General features: G+C 39.0%; 1 protein-coding gene and 1 non-coding gene across 2 annotated transcripts in view; one reads left to right on the top strand and one right to left on the bottom strand.

The window, feature by feature from the left end:
• Positions 1-22,749, bottom strand: part of LOC148548726 (uncharacterized) — a 94,345-nt gene that overhangs the window by 58,496 nt on the left and 13,100 nt on the right. The gene's annotated exons all lie outside the window — the stretch shown is intronic.
• Positions 17,946-18,053, top strand: LOC148548727 (small nucleolar RNA R71). The gene has a single exon (XR_015897874.1). It is a non-coding gene; the product is annotated as a small nucleolar RNA R71 (small nucleolar RNA).

Genomic DNA, 22,749 nt, shown 5'->3' with positions numbered 1-22,749 from the left:
TTGAGAAAAGTATGGACTATTATATATTGCTGGAAAGCCCTGGATATCTACTTTCCAACGCAATTGAGAGCGCGCCATTTGGAGTTCTATAGTTCCAGAAAATCCACTTTGAGTGCAGGAAGGTCAGAATCCAACAACATCAGTAGTCCTTTTTCAGCCTGAATCAGATTTTTGCTCAGCTCCCTCAATAGAAAATACCTAAAATCACAGAAAAACACACAAACTCATAGTAAAGTCTAGAAATGTGATTTTTAATTAAAAACTAATAAAAATATACTAAAAACTAACTAAATCATACTAAAAACTAAGTAAAAACAATGCCAAAAAGCGTATAAATTATCCGCTCATCACAACACCAAACTTAAATTGTTGCTTGTCCCCAAGAAACTAAAAACAAAGTAGGATAAAAAGGGGAGAATATTCAATAAATTCCAAAAACATCTATGAAGATCAGTGTTAATTAGATGAGCGGGGCTACTAGCTTTTTGCTTCTGAACAGTTTTGGCATCTCACTTTATCCTTTGAAGTTCAGAATGATTGGCATCTATAGGAACTCAGAATTTAGATAGTGTTATTGATTCTCCTAGTTCAGTATGTTGATTCTTGAACACAGCTACTTTATGAGTCTTGGCCGTGGCCCTAAGCACTCTATTTTCCAGTATTACCACCGGATACATACATGACACAGACACATAACTGGGTGAACCTTTTCAGATTGTGACTCAGCTTTGCTAAAGTCCCCAATTAGAGGTGTCCAGGGTTCTTAAGCACACTCTATTTTTTTTTTTTTTGCTTTGGACCTCGACTTTAACCGCTCAGTCTCAAGTTTTCACTTGACACCTTCACGCCACAAGCACATGGTTAGAGACAGCTTGGTTTAGCCGCTAAGGCTAGGATTTTATTCCTTTAGGCCCTCCTATCCACTGATGCTCAAAGCCTTGGATCCTTTTTATTACCCTTGCCTTTTGGTTTTAAGGGCTATTGGCTTTTTGCTCTTGCCTTTTGGTTTAAAGAGCTTTTGGCTTTTTCTGCTTGCTTTTTTTTCGCATTTTTTTCTGCAAGCTTTGTTCTTCACTGCTTTTTCTTGCTTCAAGAATCATTTTTATGATTTTTCAGATTATCAAATAATGTTTCTCCTTTTTCATCATTCTTTCAAGAGCCAACAATTTTAACATTCATAAATAACAAATTCAAAAGAAATATGCACTGTTCAAGCATTAATTCAGAAAACAAAAAGTATTGCCACCACATCAAAATAATTAAACTATTTTAAAATTTGAAATTCATGTACTTCTTTCTCTTTTTCAGAAAACAATTTTCATTTAAGAAAGGTGATGGATTCATAGGACATTCATATCTTTAAGACATAGACACTTAGATACTAGTGATCATATAGTAAAGACACAAACATAATTAAACATGAAGCATAGTAAATGAAAAACAGGAAAATAAGAATAAGGAGATTAAGGAATGGGTCCACCTTAATGAGGGTGGTGTCTTCCTCTTCTTGAAGAACCAATGGTGCTCTTGAGCTCCTCTATGTCTCTTCCTTGCCTTTGTTGCTCTTTCCTCATAGCTCTTTGATCTGCAGTCAATTGCTTTACCACTGAATTATGGAAAAATAAAAGCAATGCTTTTACCACACCAAACTTAAAAGGTTTGCTCGTCCTCGAGCAAAAGAAGAAAGAAGTGGAGAAGATGGAGAAGATGGAGGAGATGGAAGTGTGTGAATGGGTGGGTTTGGGAGGGGAATGGTTTGAATTTGAATGGTGAGGTAGGTGGGGATCCTGTGGGGTCCACTGATCCAGTGGGGTCAAGGATTTAGCATCCCTGCTCCAATTAGGCGTACAAAATGCCCTTACTGTGCAATCCTGGCGTTTAACGCCAGACTGCTGCCTATTTCTGGCGTTAAACGCCCAAATATAGCCTGTTTCTGGCGTTTAACGCCAGACTGATGCTTGTTTCTGGCGTTAAATGCCAGCTTGGTGCTTGTTTCTGGCGTTAAACGCCAGACAGATGCTTGTTTCTGGCGTTTAAACGCCAGAATGATCTTCCTCCAGGGTGTGCTATTTTTCATGCTGTTTTTCATTCTGTTTTTGATTTTCCATTTGTTTTTGTGACTTCACATGATCATCAACCTAAAGAAAACATAAAATATCCATGGAAAATAAATATATATAATTAAATAACATTGAGTTGCCTCCCAACAAGCGCTTCTTTAATGTCAATAGCTTGACAGTGAGCTCTCATGGAGCCTCACAGATAATCAGAGCAAGGTTGGGACCTCCCAACACCAAACTTAGAGTTTGAATGTGGGGGTTCAACACCAAACTTAGAGTTTGGTTGTGGCCTCCCAACACCAAACTTAGAGTTTGACTGTGGGGGCTTTGGTTGACTCTGCAGTGAGAGAATCTTTTCATGCTTCCTCTCCATGGTTACAGAAGGAGAACCTTGTGTCATATAGTTTGCAATGTCTGTAAACCACAGAGCTTCCTGAATAGCAAACAATTGCTCATCCAGAAAGGTTTCAGATATCTCAGTAGGAGGGAGGGATGCTCCTGCTACTGGTTCTATCCGGGACAGGTGATCAGCTACTTGATTCTCTGTTCCTTTTCTGTCTCTTATTTCTATATCAAACTCTTGCAGAAGCAACACCCATCTTATGAGCCTGGGCTTTGAATCCTGCTTTGTGAGTAGATATTTAAGAGCAGCATGGTCAGTGTACACAATCACTTTTGATCCTACTAAGTAGGATCTAAACTTGTCAATGGCATAAACCACTGCAAGTAATTCTTTTTCTGTGGTTGTGTAATTTTTCTGGGCATCATATAAAACACTGCTAGCATAATAAATGACATGCAGAAGTTTGTTATGCCTCTGTCCCAATACTGCACCAATGGTTTGGTCACTGGCATCACACATTAGTTCGAAGGGTAATGTCCAGTCTGGTGCAGAAATAACTGGTGCTGTGACCAGCTTAGCTTTCAGGGTCTCAAACGCCTGCAGACACTTTGTGTCAAACACAAATGGCGTGTCAGCAGCTAGCAGATTACTCAAAGGTTTTGCAATTTTTGAAAAATCCTTTATAAACCTCCTATAGAATCTTGCATGCCCCAGAAAGCTTCTGATTGCCTTAACATTGGCAGGTGGTGGTAATTTTCAATTACTTCAACATTAGCTTGATCCACCTCTATTCCCTTGTTTGAAATTTTATACCCAAGTACAATCCCTTCAGTCACCATAAAGTGACATTTTTCCCAGTTTAAAACTAGGTTGGTCTCTTGGCATCTTTTCAGAACAAGTGCTAAATGGTTAAGGCAGGAGCTGAATGAGTCTCCAAATACTGAAAAGTCATCCATGAAGACTTCCAGAAACTTCTCTACCATATCAAAGAAGATAGAGAGAATGCACCTCTGAAAGGTTGCAGGTGCATTACACAGACCAAAAGGCATCCTTCTGTAGGCAAACACTTCAGAAGGACATGTGAATGCTGTTTTCTCTTGGTCCTGAGGATCCACTGCAATTTGGTTGTAACCTAAATAGCCATCCAAAAAGTAGTAATATTCATGACCTGCTAGTCTCTCTAGCATCTGGTCTATGAATGGTAAAGGAAAATGATCCTTCCTGGTGGCTGTATTGAGCCTTCTGTAGTCAATACACATACGCCACCTTGTAACTGTTCTTGTAGGAACCAGTTCATTCTTTTCATTATGAACCACTGTCATTCCTCCCTTCTTAGGGACAACATGGACAGGGCTCACCCAGGGTCTATCAGAAATAGGATAGATAATCCCAACCTCAAGTAACTTAGTGACCTCTTTCTGCACCACCTCCTTCATGGCGGGATTTAGCCGCCTCTGTCGTTGAACCACTGGCTTAGCATCATCCTCCAATAGGATCTTGTGCATGCATCTGGCTGGACTAATGCCCTTAAGATCACTTATGGACCACCCAAGAGCTGTCTTGTGTGTCCTAGCATCTGAATTAGTGCTTTCTCTTCTTGTGGCCCTAAAGCAGAGCTTATGATTACAGGAAAAGTGTCACCTTCTCCCAAAAATGCATATTTTAGGGATGGTGGTAGTGGTTTGAGCTCGGGTTTAGGAGGTTTCTCCTCTTCCTGAGGAGTTTTCAAAGGTTCTTTTATTTCCTCTGGTTCCTCCAGATTAGGCTGAACATCTTTAAAAATGTCCTCTAGCTCTGATTCGAGACTCTCAGTCATATGGACCTCTTCCACCAGGGAGTCAATAATATCAACGCCCAAGCAGTCGTCTGATGTGTCTGGATGTTGCATAGCTTTGACAACATTCAACTTAAACTCATCCTCATTGACTCTCAGGGTTATCTCCCCTTTTTGGACGTCAATTAGGGTTCGTCCAGTTGCTAGGAATGGTCTTCCTAGAATGAGAGTTGCACTCTTGTGCTCCTCCATTTCCAGCACTACAAAGTCAGTAGGGAAGGCAAATGGCCCAACCTTGACAATCATGTCCTCAATTATGCCTGATGGGTATTTAATGGAGCCATTAGCAAGTTGAAGACAAATCCGGGTTGGTTTGACCTCTTCAGTCAAGCCAAGCTTTCTGATGGTGGATGTAGGGATTAGGTTGATGCTTGCCCCAAGATCACATAGAGCTGTCTTGGTGCAGTTACCCTCTAACATGCATGGTATCATAAAGCTCCCGGGAACTTTAAGCTTTTCTGGGAAGCTTTTCATAATGACTGCACTGCATTCTTCAGTGAGGAGAACTCTTTCAGTTTCTCTCCAATCCTTCTTATGATTCAAGATATCTTTCATGAACTTGGCATAAGAGGGTATTTGCTCAAGTGCCTCTGCAAATAGAATCTTTATTTCAAGAGTCCTGAGATAGTCTGCAAAGCGGGCAAATTGCTTATCCTGCTCCTCTTTGTGGAGTTTTTGAGGATAAGGCATCTTCCCTTTGTATTCCTCAACCTTAGTTGCTGCAGGTTTATTTCCTACAGAGGTAGGTTGAGAAGCCTTCTTGAAGGATTTATTATCAGCACTTGCAGGTGTCTGATCCCTCACTAGCATTTGAAAGCCAGGGTTGGAAGCTGGAGTGGCGTTAGATGCCAACTCCTCATCTGTTCCTGGCGTCTGAACGCCAGAACTGTGCTTCCTTTGGGCGTTCAACACCAGTTCCTTGCTTGTTTCTGGCATTGAACGCCAGTCCTGAGCATGGTTTGGGCGTTCAGCGCCAGCCTTCCACCCAATTTCTGGCGTTTTAGCGCCAGAATTATTTTTTCCTAGGCTCTTACTGTCCTCAGATGGAATTTGGGTAGTTTGCTCATTTCTTGGCTTCCTGCTGCCTTGAGGTGGGGTATTTAATGTTTTCCCACTTCTTAATTGAACTGCTTGGCATTCTTCTGTTATTTGTTTTGACAGCTGCTACTTTGTTTGCTTTAATTGTTCTTCCATATTTATATTAGCCATCCTTGTCTCTTGTAGTCTCTCCTTGAATTCGGCTAACTGTTTTGTTAGAAAATCCAATTGCTGATTGAATTCAGTAGCTTGTTCAGCAGGACTGAGTTCAGTAGTCACTGTTTTAGCTTCTTCTTTCATGGAAGGTTCGCTGCTTAAGTACAGATGCTGATTTCTGGCAACTGTATCAATGAGCTCTTGAGCTTCTTCAATTGTCTTCCTCATGTGGATAGATCCACCAGCTGAGTAGTCTAGAGACATCTGAGCTCTTTCTGTAAGCCCATAATAGAAGATGTCTAGCTGAACCCACTCTGAAAATATCTCAGAGGGGCATTTTCTTAGCATCTCTCTGTATCTCTCCCAGGCATCATAAAGAGATTCATTATCTCCTTGTTTAAAGCCTTGGATGTCCAGCCTTAGCTGTGTCATCCGTTTTGGAGGAAAGTATTGATTCAGGAATTTTTCTGTCAGCTGTTTCCATGTATTTATGCTAGCCTTAGGTTGGTTATTTAACCACCTCTTAGCTTGGTCTTTTACAGCAAATGGGAACAGCAATAATCTGTAGACATCCTGATCTACTTCCTTATCATGTACTGTGTCAGCAATTTGTAAAAACTGTGCCAGAAACTCTGTAGGTTCTTCCTGTGGAAGACCGGAATACTGGCAACTTTGCTGCACCATGATAATGAGTTGAGGATTCAACTCAAAGCTACTGACTCCAATGGAGGGTATACTGATACTACTCCCATATGAAGCAGTGGTGGGGTTAGCATATGACCCCAGAGTCCTTCTGGACTGTTCATTTCCACTTAGATCCATGATGGAGAAAGGGAGATGATGTAAAATAGAGAAAAAATATTTTTATTTATTTATTTATTTATTTATTTCAAAAATAAAATAAATTAAAATAAAATAAATAAAAATGGGTGAAGATTTTCGAAAAAGAAAAGAGAAAAAAAATTGGTTAGAAAGTTTTGAAAAAGATATGATTTGAAAATTTTTGACCAAGTCAACCCAAGTAATTCGAAAATTATGAGAAAAGATAAGATAGAAGATATAATTTGTAAAAGATAAATATGATAGGAAAAAGATGTAATTGAAAATTAAAAAAAATATAAAAGATATTTGAAAAAGATAAATTTGTTTTGAAAAAGATATTGTGAAGATTTGAAAAAGATATTTATGAGTTGAAAAGATTTTAAGAAGGAAAAGATATAGATTTTTTTTGAAAAAGATAAAAAAAAAATTTTTTTTAAAGGATAAGATTTGAAAAGTTTTGAAATTGAAATCTGAATTTTTATAAAAAAAATTCGAAAATATGGTTTAAAAATAGTTAGAAAAGATATATTTTTTTTTTTTTGAATTTTGAATTTTATGATGAAAGAGAAAAACACATGAAAGACACAAGACTTAAAATTTCTAGATCTAATGCTCCTTGTTTTCGAAAATTTTGGAGGAAAAATACCAAGAAACACCAAACTTAAGAATTTTAAGATCAGGACACAAAGAATACTCAAGAACACTTTGAAGATTCACAAGAACACCAAGAACAAAAGAAAGAACACCAAACTTCAAATTTTTAGAAGACCAAAATAACTTTTTGAAAATTATATAAAGATTAACAAGAAAACACCAAACTTAAAGTTTGGCACAAGATTAAATCAAGAAAAATTATTTTTGAAAAAGATTTTTAATAGAACCGGTGCCCAATTATCAAGAACATAAACCAATGCTCTAGGCAATTGAGCTGTAAATGTAACACCTATTTTGAAGAGATATATTTTCACGAACTAAAAATAAATTCCTTTTTGAAGACTAATGCTTTGGAAAAACACAAGAAAAACAAGAAAAGACACAGAACAAGAAAAACTAAAAATCAAACAAGACAAATAAACAAGAACAACTTGAAGATCAAAGAACACAACTTCGAAAATTTAAAAGAAAAATATAGAATATGCAATTGACACCAAACTTAGAACAAGACACTAAACTCACAAAAAAAATTAAAAATTGATAAAGAAAAATAATATTTTTGAAAAATTTTTGAAAAGGAAATAAAGGACTCGGAATTTGATGACTCTATAGCAACAAAAATAAATTATTCCTAATCTAAGCAACAAAATAAACCTTTAGTTGTTCAAACTCAAACAATCCCCGGCAACGGCGCCAAAAACTTGGTGCACGAATTGTGAATCACACTTTTCACAATTCGTACCACTAACCAGCAAGTGCACTGGGTCGTCCAAGTAATACCTTACGTGAGTAAGGGTCGAATCCCACGGAGATTGTTGGTTTTAAGCAATCTCTAGTTATCTTGAAATCTCAGTTAGGAGGTCAATTATAATTATCAGTTGACTTGCAAATGAACAAGGGAACATAAAATAAATACTTGGTATGCAGTAATGGAGAATATGTTGGAGTTTTGGAGATGCTTTGTCTTCTGAATCTCTGCTTTCTCCCTGTCTTCTTCTTCACGCACACAAGGTTCCTCCTATGGCAAGCTGTGTGTTGGTGGATCACCGTTGTCAATGGTTACCATCCGTCCTCTCAGTGAAAAAGGTCCAGGTGCGCTGTCACCGCACGGCTAATCATCTGTCGGTTCTCGATCATGTCAGAATAGGATCCATTGATCCTTTTGCGTCTGTCACTACGCCCAACACTCGCGAGTTTGAAGCTCGTCATAGTCATTCAATCCCTGAATCCTACTCGGAATACCACATACAAGGTTTAGACTTTCTGTTTTCTCAAGAATGCTACCAATGGATTCTAGCTTATACCACGAAGATTCTGATTAAGGAATCCAAGAGATATTCATTCAATCGAAAGTAGAACGGAGGTGGTTGTCAGGCACGCATTCATAGGTTGAGAATGGTGATGACTGTCACGGATCATCACATCCATCATATTGAAGTACGAATGAACATCTTAGATAGAAACAAGCGTGTTTGAATAGAAAACAGAAATAGTTGCATTAATTCATCGAAACACAGCAGAGCTCCTCACCCCCAACAATGGAGTTTAAAGACTCATGCCGTCAGAGATTACAAAGTTCATATCTAAAATTTCATGAGATGCAAAATAAATCTCTAAAAGTTGTTTAAATACTAAACTAGTAACCTAGGTTTACAGAAAATGAGTAAACTATGATAGATAGTGCAGAAATCCACTTCTGGGGCCCACTTGGTGTGTGCTGGGGCTGAGACTTAAGCTTCTCACGTGCCTGGGCTGTTTTGGGTGTTCAACGCCAGGTTGTAACCTGTTTCTGGCGTTGAACTCCAACTTGTAACTTGTTTCTAGCGCTGGACGCCAGACTGCAACATGGAACTGGCGTTGAACGCCAGTTTACGTCGTCTATCCTTGAGCAAAGTATGGACTATTATATATTGCTGGAAAGCCCTAGATGTCTACTTTCCAAATCAATTAAGAGCGCGCCATTTGGAGTTCTGTAGCTCTATAAAATCTACTTTGAGTGAAGGAAGGTCAGAATCCAATAGCATCAGTAGTCCTTTTTCAGCCTGAATCAGATTTTTGCTCAGCTCCCTCAATTTCAGCCAGAAAATACCTGAAATCATAGAAAAACACACAAACTCATAGTAAAGTCCAGAAATGTGATTTTTAATTAAAAAACTAATAAAAATATACTAAAAACCAACTAAATCATACTAAAAACTAAGTAAAAACAATGCCAAAAAGCGTATAAATTATCCGCTCATCAAGCCTCCAGGGTAAGTGCTGAAGCCGATATCCCTTTTGGTCGGGATCGATGGTATCCGTAGATCTATCTACTACCAGGTTGTGCGATAACTCTGAGAACGGCATCCCAGTCAAATTGGTATGTTTGGCGCTTGAGTGAGGCTTCTTGGAATGCGTCCAATCCTTCTAGAGCAGGGGGAAGATCTAAAGATTGTTGAATGGCCTCTTCAGTTATAGGAATTTGCTTCTGACGGACATAGACAGACTGCATGGTTGGCACGTGAAAGTTGGAGTAGAATTCTACTACCCATGAGAGATTAACTTGCCGTGGCTGTTTCCGTAGGAATCCCCATTGTCTTCGCTCAAAGCGGGGCTCAACAAATTCAGCAATGTGGGTTGGAAGGATAAGAAGGTATTCATTGTTGTAATTCCTCTCTGCCAGGATGGGGAACATCTGCTCACAGTAGCGGTTAGGAAACCGCGCAGTGTCTTTTGCTGGAAAGGCTTTTTCTTTTTCATCGACCTTGATGATCCTCTTGATTCTTTTTGTTGAGGGCTTTACTGCTGTTGAAGATGGCTCTGCCACTAATGCTCTTTTTGTTCCTCTCCTTGCTGGTGGTTTAGAAATAGTTTTCTCTTTTCCTTTCTTGGTGGCCATCCTGAAAAAGGAAAGAGGAAGTAATGTATAAAGTGAAGGGTTCGAGCAAGGGAGCGAACAATATGGGTGGTAATCCATGCACGATAAATAAGTATGTCATTAACACATGGTCTAGACTACATGTGAAAAGTTCATCAAAGGTAAGATAGTAAATGCATGTGATAGCAATTAAATGCAAGATGTTTATTGGCATGCCGGCAAAGGCATGAGTAGCATAGATCAAGCATTCAATGTCCAAGTTAGATTACCACATCATTCAAACTAACAATCTGTTTGTATTGATAATTATATTTTAATCAATAAAATATAAAAGAGGTTATGTGGAAAGAAGGCATTAAAGTAGTGGAATAAAATAAAGTAAAGTAGTGTGCAATGCCATACGGGCATTTTCACAACACTTGGCATGCATGATGAAAATATTATTGAGAGTAGGAAATTGGAACATGCAAGCAACCCTTATAAAAAGTAATATATAATTGTCAAACAAATCCATGATAATCCACAAGCAAAATATGGAAAATAAAGACAGAAATAAATTTTCAACACCAATAAAAAGGAATAAAAAGGAAGGGAATAAGGGAAAATATAGATAATGACGGTGAAAAAAAATTTAAAACATAAATAAAATTGATAAGGGAAAGTAAAAATTAAAGAGAGAAAGAAAAGAACTTTGATGATGGGTGTGAAAAATGAGGAAGAAGAAGGTAAAAAGTGAGAATGGTTAGAGAAAGGGGAAGGGGGAAGAAAGAGATAATAAGGGAAAAGAAAAATAAGGATTTGGGAGAAGAAAAGATAAGATATTTTGGCTAATCTGGATATTCTGCGCGCCGCATGCGACGCGGACGCGTGAGTGACGCGGTCGCTTGGTATGCGATGTGTTCAAGTGACGTGAATGCGTGGGTCATACGGTCGCGTGAGTTGTTTTGTGCGAATAGCGCGAGGGCAACGACGCGTTCGCGCAACTCTCTTTCTCAATTGCTTTCGTGCCAAAATTCTGGGTGACGCGATCGCGTGATTGACGCTATCGCGTGAATGGCCATGTTTGGAGAGGTGACGCGGCCGCGTGGGGCACGCGGTCGCGTGACAAGGCTGGTGCTTCTTGCATCATTCCAGCCCAGCTCCAACGCAACTTGCTGCCATACACCTCTTTTACGTCGATTTTTAGGGTCACGCGTTCGCGTGGGTGACGCGGACGCGTGGGAGGCTTATTTTCCAATTGACACGGCCGCGTGGGTGACATGGACGCGTAAGCATGTTTGTGCCTAAGGCACACCTCCATCCACGCTTTCGCATGACTTGCTGTCCAATTCTCTTTTCTTCATAACGCACTGGTGACGCGGACGCGTCAACGACGCTGCCGCGTCGCGTGAGTGTATTTTCTTTTTATATAAAACTAAAATGAAAAATGCACATGCAAACTATATGAAGCTAAATGCAGGGATGATGAGAAGAGTCATTAACATCATAAAAATAAAGTAAAAATAAAACTAAAACTGAAACGGAACGATCATACCATGGTGGGTTGTCTCCCACCTAGCACTTTGCTTTTACGTCCTTAAGTTGGACGCTCGTTAGGCTCATTCAGCTTCTCTTGGTGGATCTTCCAAGAGGAAAATCTCTAGTTCCTTTTGATTCTTCATCTTCTCACCATGGTAAAGCTTTAGGCGATGTCCATTAACCTTAAAAAATTTGGAGTTAATAGGATGACGCAGGTGGAAAACTCTGTATGGCTCTACCTTTTCTACTCTGTATGGACCTTCCCATCGTGATCTCAGTTTACCCGGCATGAGCCTCAGTCTAGAGTTATAAAGAAGAACTAACTCCCCTGGTCTGAATTCTCTCCTTTTAATGTGCTTGTCATGGACAGCCTTCATTTTCTCCTTGTAACGCCTGGAGTTGTCATATGCTTCTAGGCGGAGGGTCTCTAGTTCTGCTAGTTGCAGCTTTCTTTCAGCACCAGCTTTCGTAAGATTCATGTTGCACTCCTTCACAGCCCAGAAAGCCTTGTGTTCCACCTCTACAGGGAGGTGGCAAGCCTTTTCGTATACCAGGCGGCAGGGGCTCATCCCAATGGGTGTCTTGTACGCTCTTCTATATGCCCATAGTGCATCTTGTAGCCTGGCACTCCAGTCCTTCCTATGAGGTTTTACTATCTTCTCTATAATATGTTTAATCTCTCTATTAGAGACTTCTGCTTGCCCATTGGTCTGGGGATGATAAGCTGTTGCTACTTTGTGAATTATCCCATGCTTTTTCAGTAATCCTATTAGTCTCCTGTTACAAAAGTGGGTGCCTTGATCGCTCACGATTGCTCATGGTTATCCAAAGCGACAGATAATATGGTTTCTAACAAAGGAAACAACAGTGTTAGCATCATCAGTACGGGTAGGAATTGCTTCCACCCATTTAGAAACATAATCTACGGCTAACAGTATATAAGAGTAACCGCTAGAATTTGGAAATGGACCCATGAAGTCAATGCCCCAAACATCAAAAATTTCACAGAAAAGCATAATCTGTTGAGGCATCTCATCCCTCTTGGATACATTACCAAACCTTTGGCATGGGGAACAAGATTTACAAAATTCAGCAGCATCTTTAAAAATAGTAGGCCACCAGAATCCACAGTCTAGAATTTTTCTAGCTGTTCTTTGAGGGCCAAAATGTCCACTCTCAGATGAGTGGCAGGCCTCTAAAATGGACTAGAATTCTGATTGATGCACACACCGTCTAATTACCTGGTCAACACCGCACCTCCATAAATATGGATCATGCCATATATAATATTTAGACTCGCTTCCCCAAACATCAAAAATTTCACAGAAATGCATAATCTGTTGAGGCATCTCATCCCTCTTGGATACATTACCAAACATTTGGCATGGGGAACAAGATTTACAAAATTCAGCAGCATCTTTAAAAATAGTAGGCCACTAGAATCCACAGTCTAGAATTTTTCTAGCTGTTCTTTGAGGGCCAAAATGTCCTCCACTCTCAGATGAGTGGCAGGCCTCTAAAATGGACTGGAATTCTGATTGAGGCATACACCGTCTAATTACCTGGTCAACACCGCACCTCCATAAATATGGATCATCCCATATATAATATTTGGACTCACTTTTCAATTTGTCTCTTTGGTGTTTAGTAAAATTTGGAGGAAAAGTGTGGCTAACTAGATAATTAGCTACAGGTGCATACCAAGGAACTACTTCAGATACTGCTTGTAAGTTATCAAATAGGAAATTATCATTTATAGGAGTGGAGCCACCCTTAATGTGCTCAAGGCGACTCAAGTGGTCTGCCACTAGATTCTGGTTACCACTCCTATCCTTAATTTCTAAATCAAATTCTTGCAGCAGCAGTATCCAACGTATTAGCCTTGGTTTGGACTCCTTTTTAGCTAATAAATATTTTAGAGCTGCATGGTCTGAGTACACTACTACCTTAGTACCAAGTAAATAGGCTCAGAATTTATCCAAAGCAAAAACAATAGCTAGAAGCTCTTTTTCAGAAGTAGTTGATAAACCACTATTTCATGGTTTATCTTGTGCTTAATTGAGTGGTTTTTATCAACTCTTTACCCACTTATTCATACTATTTGCATGGTTTTACATTTGCCTTCCTAATTATGTGCTTTGAATGAAAACATACTTCTTTGGCCTTAAGTTCCCTATGTTTAAACCTCTCTTATTACCATTAGATGCCTTGATATGTGTGTTAAGTGATTTCAGAGATTACATGGCAGGAATGGCTCAGAGGATGGAAAGGAAGCATGCAAAAGTGGAAGGAATACAAGAAGTTGGAGAAATTGCTAAGCTGTCCAGCCTGACCTCTTCGCACTCAAACGGCTATAACTTTATCTACAGAGGTCCAAACGATGCGGTTCCAGTTGTTTTGGAAAGCTAACGTCCGGGGCTTCGATTTGATATATAATATGCCATAGTTGCCAGGATGCTAGGTGACACGAACGCGTGCTCCATACGGACGCGTCGTAGTGACAAAAAATCAGCGTATTTGAATTCGCAACCAGCGAATTCTGGGTTGTTTCCGACCCAGTTTGCGGCCCAGAAAATACAGATTAGAGGCTATAAAGTGGGGGAATGCATCCATTCATCGAACAAGATTTCATATTCACAATTTTAGGATTTAGATGTAGTTTTTAGAGAGAGAGGTTCTCTCCTCTCTCTTAGGATTAGGATTTAGGATTTCTCTTAGTTTTAGGAGTGACTCTCAATCCCAGGTTCAATGTTCTTTTTATTTATTTTTCTAATTTAATTTATGAACTTTTCCATGTTAGAATTGATATATTCATTTAATATAATTTGAGGTATTTCAGAATTATGATTGTTCTCTTTAATTTATTAATGCTCTTTGTTTATCCAAATTATTTTCATTCAAGTAGACCTTTTTCCCTTTTGGCTTTGGTTGAGTCATTGGAGACACTTGAGTTATCAAACTCATTTTTGATTGAAAATTGGATTTCTTCATTTCATTAATTCATCCACTTAACTTACCTTCATAGTTAGAGGTTAACAAAGTGAGAGAAAAATCCAATTCTCATCACAATTGATAAGGATAACTAGGATAGGAATTTTGATTTTCATACCTTGCCAAGAGTTTATTTTATTATTTTATTTTTCTTATCATTCAACATACTGCTTCCTTACTTTCTAAAACCCCTAATTTACAAGATTCATAACCAATAATAAGAACATACCTCCCTGCAATTCCTTGAGAAGACGACCCGAGGTTTAAATACTCGGTTATCAATTTCAAAGGGGTTTGTTACTTGTGACAACCAAAACTTTTGTAAGAAAGGTTGATTGCTTGGTTTAGTAACTATACTTACAACGAGAGTTTACTATAACCTCTAACCCATCAATCTTCAGTTCTTCAGTAGTATAATTAGACTGAGCAGCATCTAAAGTCTTGGATGCATAAGCAATTACAAAAGGTTCCTTACCTTCGCGCTGAGCCAGCGCTGCTCCTACTGCATGGTTGGAAGCATCACACATGATTTCAAATGGCTGGCTCCAGTCAGGTCCTCTCACAATTGGAGCTTGAGTCAGGGCGGTCTTCAGTTTATCAAACGCTTGCATACAGCTCTCACTGAACTCGAACTCAATATCTTTCTGGAGCAGTCTGGATAAAGGCAATGCTACCTTACTAAAGTCCTTAATAAATCTCCTGTAAAAACCTGCGTGGCCAAGGAACGAACGGACTTCCCTCACAGAGGAGGCATAAGGTAAACTAGAAATAACATCCACCTTTGCTAGATCTATAGAAATGGCAGTATTAGACACAACATGTCCTAGTACAATTCCTTGTTTGACCATAAAGTGACATTTTTCAAAATTTAATACAAGCTTTGTATTAACACATCTGTCTAACACTCTAGATAAACTATCCAAGCAAAGGCTAAATGAATCACCATATATGCTGAAATCATCCATAAAAATCTCCATACAGTTCTTAATCAAATCAGAGAAAAGACTCATCATGCATCTTTGGAAAGTAGCAGGTGCATTGCATAAGCCAAAGGGCATTCTCTTATAAGCATAAGTCCCAAAAGGACATGTAAAAGTATTCTTTTCTTGATCTTCAGAAGCTATATGAATTTGAAAGTAGCCTGTATAACCATCTAAAAACAATAATGAGATTTACCTGACAGGCGATCAAGCATTTGATCAATGAATGGCAAGGGGTAATGATCCTTGCGAGTGGCTTGGTTGAGACGCCTATAGTCAATGCAAAATCTCCATGAATTCTGCACTCTAGTTGTCAGAAGCTCTCCATGCTCATTCTTTATTATTGTGACTCCAGACTTCTTGGGCACTACTTGTACTGGGCTGACCCATTCACTATCTGAAATCGGGTAAATAATATATGCTTCAAGTAGCCTGGTCACTTCTTTCTTGACAACTTCTAAGATGGTGGGATTCAATCTTCTTTGAGGCTGACGGACAGGCTTTGCTCCCTCTTCTAAGAATATTCTGTGTTCACAAACTTGGGGGCTAATGCCTACTATATCCACCAAGCTCCATCCAATTGCTTTCTTATGTTTTCTCAACACACTGAGTAGTTGTTCTTCTTATTGAGAAGTGAGTTTCCTTGCAATGATAACTGGGAACCTTTGCTTGTCCTCAAGGTAAGCATACTTGAGGTGTGGAGGAAGGGGCTTTAACTCTAATTTCTGCTCATAGCTAGGCTCTGGATCATCCGGGACTGGTAATAATGGTAAAGTCTTCTCATGGTTTTCAGAAAGTGTCCCCACACTTGGACCTTGCTCCATATACTTCTCTTCTAATTCTTCCTGGTGAACTTCAGCTACAGTTTCATCAATAATGTCACATTGGAAGATAGAATGATCTTCTGGAGGATGCTTCATAGCTTCATTTAAATTGAAATTCACTGTTCTGCCATCTATCTCAAAGGAGTAAGTTCCTGAGAATGCATCCAGCTTGAACTTTGAAGTCTTCAGGAATGGTCTTCCAAGCAGGATTGATGATGGTCTTCTTGAGTCATTAGGGGGAATTTCCAGGATATAGAAATCAATGGGAAATGTGAGCCCCTTAATGCTCACCAGTACATCTTCAGAAATTCCAACTACTGTAATAATGCTTTTATCTGCTAACACAAAACGAGCTGCCGACCTTTTTAAGGGAGGGAGCCTCAAAGTATCATATATGGATAAAGGCATTATACTAACACATGCTCCTAAATCACACATACAGTCAGAAAATATTACACCTCCAATGGTACAGCTAACCATACATGGACCTGGATCACTACATTTTTCAGGTATTCCCCCCATTAAAGCAAATATAGAACTACCTAAAGGAATAGTTTCAATTCATTAATTTTATCTTTATGTATGCACAAATCCTTTAGAAACTTTGCGTATTTAGGTACCTGTTGAATAACATAAAAAAGTGGAACAGTTACCTTGACCTTTTTGAATATTTCTACTATTTTGGGATCAAGTTCCATCTGCTTTCTGAGCTTCCTTGCAAGTTGTGGAAATGGGATAGGAGGGGTGTGATTTGTAGCTTCAGCATCCCTTAGGGCTTCAATCTGTGGTTGAAATTCTTCTTCTTCAACTATGTCTTGTACGTCCTCTTCCTCTTCAGCATCTTCCACTTCCACCACATACTCTGCTGGCACGTTTTCTGGTGGGTTTGGCTCCTCATGGTTCCTCCCCTGTAATGTGGTTCCTGACCTTAAAGTGATGGCGTTGATGCCACCTTTGGGCTTAGGCAGTGGTTGAGAAGGAATTCCACTGGAGCTTGAAGGTTGATGTGTGAAATTAAGTGAGAAATCCATCCAGGAGATGAGAGCTTGTAAAGTGGCAGTCAAGCCATTCAGACCAGAGTTCAGCTGCACTTACATGTCTTTTTATCCTTGTGCAAGAGAACGGAGCATCTCGTCATTTGATGAGGAATTAGAATAAGCAGTCTGAGAAACTTGTTGTTGGGGTTGCTGGGGTCCTTGTGATTGTCTTAGGTGGGGTGCTCTGTAAGGTTGGTTCTGATTCTGCTGTCTGTTGTTGTTGTTGTTATTCCACCTCTGGTTTCCATTATTGTCTCTGCCTCCTCTATTAAAGTTATCCCTCCAGCCATGGTTAGAATTATCTTTCCAGCCTTGGTTGGAGTTGTCTTGCCATCCATGGTTATTGTTGCCACCTTGGTTGTAGTTGCCACCTTGTTGATTGTATCCTTGATTCGGGTGGTCATAGAAGTTGTGAGTGGCTGCCATAATGTTGTCTTCCTGGAGTTGCGGGCATTCATCAGTATAATGACTATAGTCAGCACAGATCCCGCATACTCTTTGTGGAACTAACTGTTGGCTTTATTGGGGTGGAAGAGGCTGAGCTTGTTGTGCTTGTTGTTGGTTCAACTGCATCTGTTTAAATAAGTTGGTCATTTCACATATACTCTATGTCAGAGCAGTAGTTTCCTTGCTAGAGGAAACCTCTGCAATAGCTTTGGGGTTGCGCCTCTGTCTGTGATTCCTAGTGGACTCAGCTAAGTCGATGATCAGTTACAATGCTTCATCTGCGGTTTTGTACTTTTTCAGAGAACCATTACTAGCACTTTCCAGTGTGGTCTTATCCTGGGGGTTCATGCCTTAGGTGAAGTAGCTGACCAATACTAGTCTATCAATCATGTGATGGGGACATGCGTCCAGGAGATTGTTGAAGCGCTCCCAATATTCATAGAGAGTCTCTGATTCACCTTGAACAATAAAGGAAATCTCTTTTCTCAGTCTATTTGTGACTTTAGCTGGGAAGTATTTTTCCAAAAATTCTCTTCTAAGCGTATCCCAGTTGGTAACAGTCGCTTGAGGTTGGGAGTAGTACCATTCTCTTGCCTTTTCCTCAAGAGAAAACGAGAAAGGTATAAACAGAACAGAAGTTTCATCTGCACCATGACGCCTAACAGTAGAACAGGCTATCTGGAAATCCCTAAGGTGCTTGATAGGCTCTTGAGCAGGTAAACCATGAAACTTGGGCATCAAGTTGATCAGTGCGGTTTTTAGTTCAAAATCTGCAGCTGCAGTCAGGTGATGCACTTGATACGGCTGCAGTGTAAAATCTGGGGCTCCTGCCTCCTGGAGAGTAATCCTCCTAGGTGCTGCCATGTTTCCTTCACGTAAATCAACTGGATCAGTAGTAAATGAGCTTGTCTCGCTCTCAGATGGCGGTTCAGATTCGTCCTCAGATGAGACTGGTGAATTGATAATAATCAATTCACCACCCTCGGAGGCTAACTGACGTCGAGTTTGTCTAATATGTGAAAGAGTTCTTTCAATTTCAGGATCAAATCGGACTAAACTTGGATCGGGCAATGAACGCGTCATTCAATGAGAAAGACATGTAACTCATGGTAACAGAAATAAAAATAAAATATGCAAATAAAATAAAATATATACACTAATTAATAATTTAGCACACTATTGCAACTCCACGGCAACGGCGCCAAAAATTGGTGCGTGGCAGAAGTTAACCAATTAAGAAATTTCAATTAAGAGAACAGCATTGCACGTATAGCTCTTAACCAGCTAAGATCTGTCTCACCAATTTAAAAAGGGTTGTCACAAATTTAGAAATAAAGATACTGGGAGTATGAGTCCCAAGTCGTCTCCCAACGAGTTGCAGGAAAGAGTGCTAATTTATTAATCAGAAAATTCCCAGAAAGTTGAGTTTGATAATGAGTAATTAAAATAGCTATGAATTAGGGCAATAAAAATAAACTAAGAATAATTATTGATATTCTGAATAAAAGGCTTCGACTGGGGGAATGATTAAATGGAACTTTTATCCTTGTTGGGATCTTCTCAAATGTGGTGTAAAAAGGTTGTTGTTCTCACTCGATTTTTCCTTACTAAATAAGGAAAGGTATGGTGATTGAACTAACTCTTACCCTCAGATCCTAGCCTTCTCCCTTGGGGAGGTCTAGTGTTAGTAAGTATGAAGTTAGCTAACAACGTCCAGTTTAACCAAGCACTTGAGCATTCCAACTCAAGTATCACCTCTTAATCAACCCCCATGTCAAGTAGAAATTCTACTCCATTGACATGAAAGTAATAATCATAAAAATATGAGAATACATAATTAATTAAAATAAAATAGAGAATTAAAATTAATTAAAATAAAAATAACTCTATATATTAATAAATTCAAAACGCAACATAATTATCTGAACAGAGTCAATGAGTAATTAATTAAAAATAAGGGAGTAAAGAAACAAACTAAAGTAATGTCTTCAATGGAGGTAATGGCTCTTCAACATCCACAATCCAAAAACAAAAGCATAAACTATCAATGTAACACTAATCTAGATTCAGATCTAAAACTAAGAGTAATCCTAATGTGATGAATCTGAATGCCTGTGGATGCCTCCTTGAGTTTCTGCATGTTCCCTAGGTTTAGTCTGTGTTTCCGGGCCAAAAACTGGGTCAAAATGCGGCCCGAAATCACCCCCAGCAAATTCTGTTACTTCTGCAGATTGCGCAGGTCACGCGTATGCGTCATCCACGCGTTCGTGTCATTCAGCGTTTTTTCTTACCACGCGTTCGCGTGGTTCACGCGTTCACGTCATTCGTGCAGACTCCAATCCACGCGTTTACGTCAGGCACGCGTCCCCGTCATTGCGAATTCTCCATTTCCGCGCGTTCGCGTGGGCCATGCGCTCGCGTCATTGCTCGCTGGTCATCTCTTTAGTTTCTTGTGTTCCTTCCATTTTTGCAAGCCTCCTCTCCACTTTCCAAGTCATTCGTGCCCTATGAAGCCTGAATCACTTAACACATGAATCACGGCATCGAATGGGATAAAGGAGAATTAAAATACATAATTAAAAGTCTCTGGGAAGCAAGTTTTCAATCATGGAGTGATTTTGGGAAGAAATTGTAAATACATGCTTATCATATGAATAAGTGGGTAAAGAATTGATAAAACCACATAATTAAACACAATATAAATCATAAAATACTAGTTTATCAAACATCTTAACATATAGTTGCATTCATATACATAGGTTGCATTGCATGAGTCTTACTTTCCCCCATTCATTCTTTTGGTCTCCTTGAGCTTAGCATGAGGACATGCTAATGTTTAAGTGTGGGGAGATTGATAAACCCCTATTTTATGGTTTATCTTGTGCTAAATTAAGTGGTTTTTATCAATTATTTGCACACTTATTCATATAATTTGCATGGTTTTACAAATCCTTCCCAATTTTGTTCTATAATTGAAAACTTGCTTCCTAAGCCTTTAAAGTGTGTATTTTTAATTCCTCTTTATACCATTCGATGCCGTGATCCATGTGTTAAGTGTTTTCAGGCTATATAGGGCAGGAATGGCTTAGAGGATGGAGAGGAAACTTGCAAAAATGGAAGAAACACAAGAAATAAAGGAGATGACCAGTGAGGATCGACGCGCACGCAAGGCTCATGCGTGTACATGACTTGGAGCTTTTCACAGCGATGCGTACGCACGACATGCGCTGATAAACCCCATATTTAGGGTTTATCTTGTGTTGAATTTAGAGGGTTTTGTCAACCTTTCTTCCATTTATCCAATGAAATAGCATGGTTTTGTAAATTCTCCTTTAATTGTGCTTAAGAGTGAAAACATGCTTTTTAGGTCCTTAATTGTTTAATCTTGATTTACCTTTGATTCTATTAGATGCCTTGATATGTTTGTTAAGTGATTTCAGATTTAGGAGGCAATGATTGGATCAAGGGAATGAAGGAAAAGCATGTAAAAATGGAGAACTCATGAAGAAATGAAGGAATCGCAAAAGCTGTCATGCCGACCTCTTCGCACTTAAACGACTATAACTTGAGCTACAGAGGTCCAAATGATGCGGTTCTAATTGTGTTGGAAAGCTAACATCCGGGGCTTCGAAATGATATAAAATTTTCCATAGTTGCATTCCTGCATAGGGGCGCGCACGTGCACAGTGTGCGGACGCGCCGATGGTGGCACATGCTTCACTTAATGCAACCCGTGGCCAGCAATTTTAGAAGCCTTGTGGGCCCAATCCAACTCATTTCTGATGTTATTTAAGCCAAGGATTGAAGAGGAATCAATATACTTTACATACTTTTGATCATTAGTTTTAGTTTTAAGCTTGAGGAGTAGTTTTAGTTAGTTTTAGAGAGAGAAGCTCTCACTTCTCTCTAGAATTAGGATTAGGATTAGTTCTTAGATCTAGGTTTTCATTCATGCTTCCCTCTACTTTTGCTTCTTAATTCTTTGTTGTTGCAATCATCTTCTTCTATTCTTTTGTTGTAATTCCTTTTATGTTTCTTTTATACTTTGTTGTAGATCTACTTTTGTTCCTTCTCTTCTCTTTCAATTCAATTAGAGGTAATTCATAATAATTGTGTTCCTTTTGATTGTTGTTATTGATTTCTTATAATAATTGTTGTTAGATTTTATTGTTGTTATCCATTTACTATGCTTTTCTTTTGTACCTTCCAAGTGTTTGATGAAATGCTTGGTTGGATTTTAGTGTAGATTTTGTTCCTCTTGGCTATGGTAGAGTAATTAGTAACGCTTGAGTTATCTAATTCCCTTGTTGATTGATAATTAAAAGTTGCTAATTGATTTGGATACCACTAGAGCTAGTCTTTCCCTTGGGAGTTGGCTAGGACTTGTGGAATCAAGTTAATTCATCCACTTGACTTTCCTCCATGGTTAGAGGTTAACTAAGTGGTAGCAATGGACAATTTATGATCACAATTGAGGAGGATAACTAGGATAGGACTTCTAGTTCTCATAACCTTTCCAAGAGCTATTCATAGTTATTAGTTTATTTTCATTGCATTTTACATTTCTTGTCTCCTATCTCAAAAAAACCCCAAACATACTTCATAACCAATAACAAGGACACTTTATTGTAATTCCTAGGGAGAACGACCCGAGGTTTAATACTTCGGTTTATAAATTTAGGGATTTGTACTTGTGACAAACAATCTTTTGTATGAAAGGACTATTGTTGGTTTAGAAACTATATTGCAACGAGATTTCATTTGTGAAATTCTAAGCCACACAAAAGTCCTCTCATCATGCGCAGAACACCATCGACGCGTACGCGTGACGTGCGCCACGTGCAAAAATTGTAGAAGACGCTGGGACGATTTTCGGCTGGTTTTGGACCCAGTTTTTGGCCCAGAAACACAGACTAGAGCTAAGGGACAAGCAGAGACTCAAGACACATTCACTTTACACAATTTTAGTTTTTAGCTTTGAATCTTAGAGAGAAAACTACTACTTCCTCGAGGGTTCGTCACATTCATAGTTTTTTAGTTTTATGCTTTTGATTAGGATATTGAGAAGAGTTACTACCTCCGTTTGAAGTCTTTGCCATTACAGTTTGCTTTCTTATTTCCTTGCTCTTTTACTTTTCATTCACTTTGTTCAGAGTTACATATGGATATCTTCGATTTTGGAAAGAAT

The sequence above is a fragment of the Arachis ipaensis genome, chromosome B8, assembly GCF_059453495.1.
Source record: "Arachis ipaensis isolate K30076 ecotype BB chromosome B8, ASM5945349v1, whole genome shotgun sequence".
NCBI classification, from domain to species: Eukaryota; Viridiplantae; Streptophyta; class Magnoliopsida; order Fabales; family Fabaceae; genus Arachis; species Arachis ipaensis.
The sequence above is the reverse complement of the archived record's forward strand: the minus strand, read 5'-3'. Positions and strand labels throughout refer to the sequence as shown.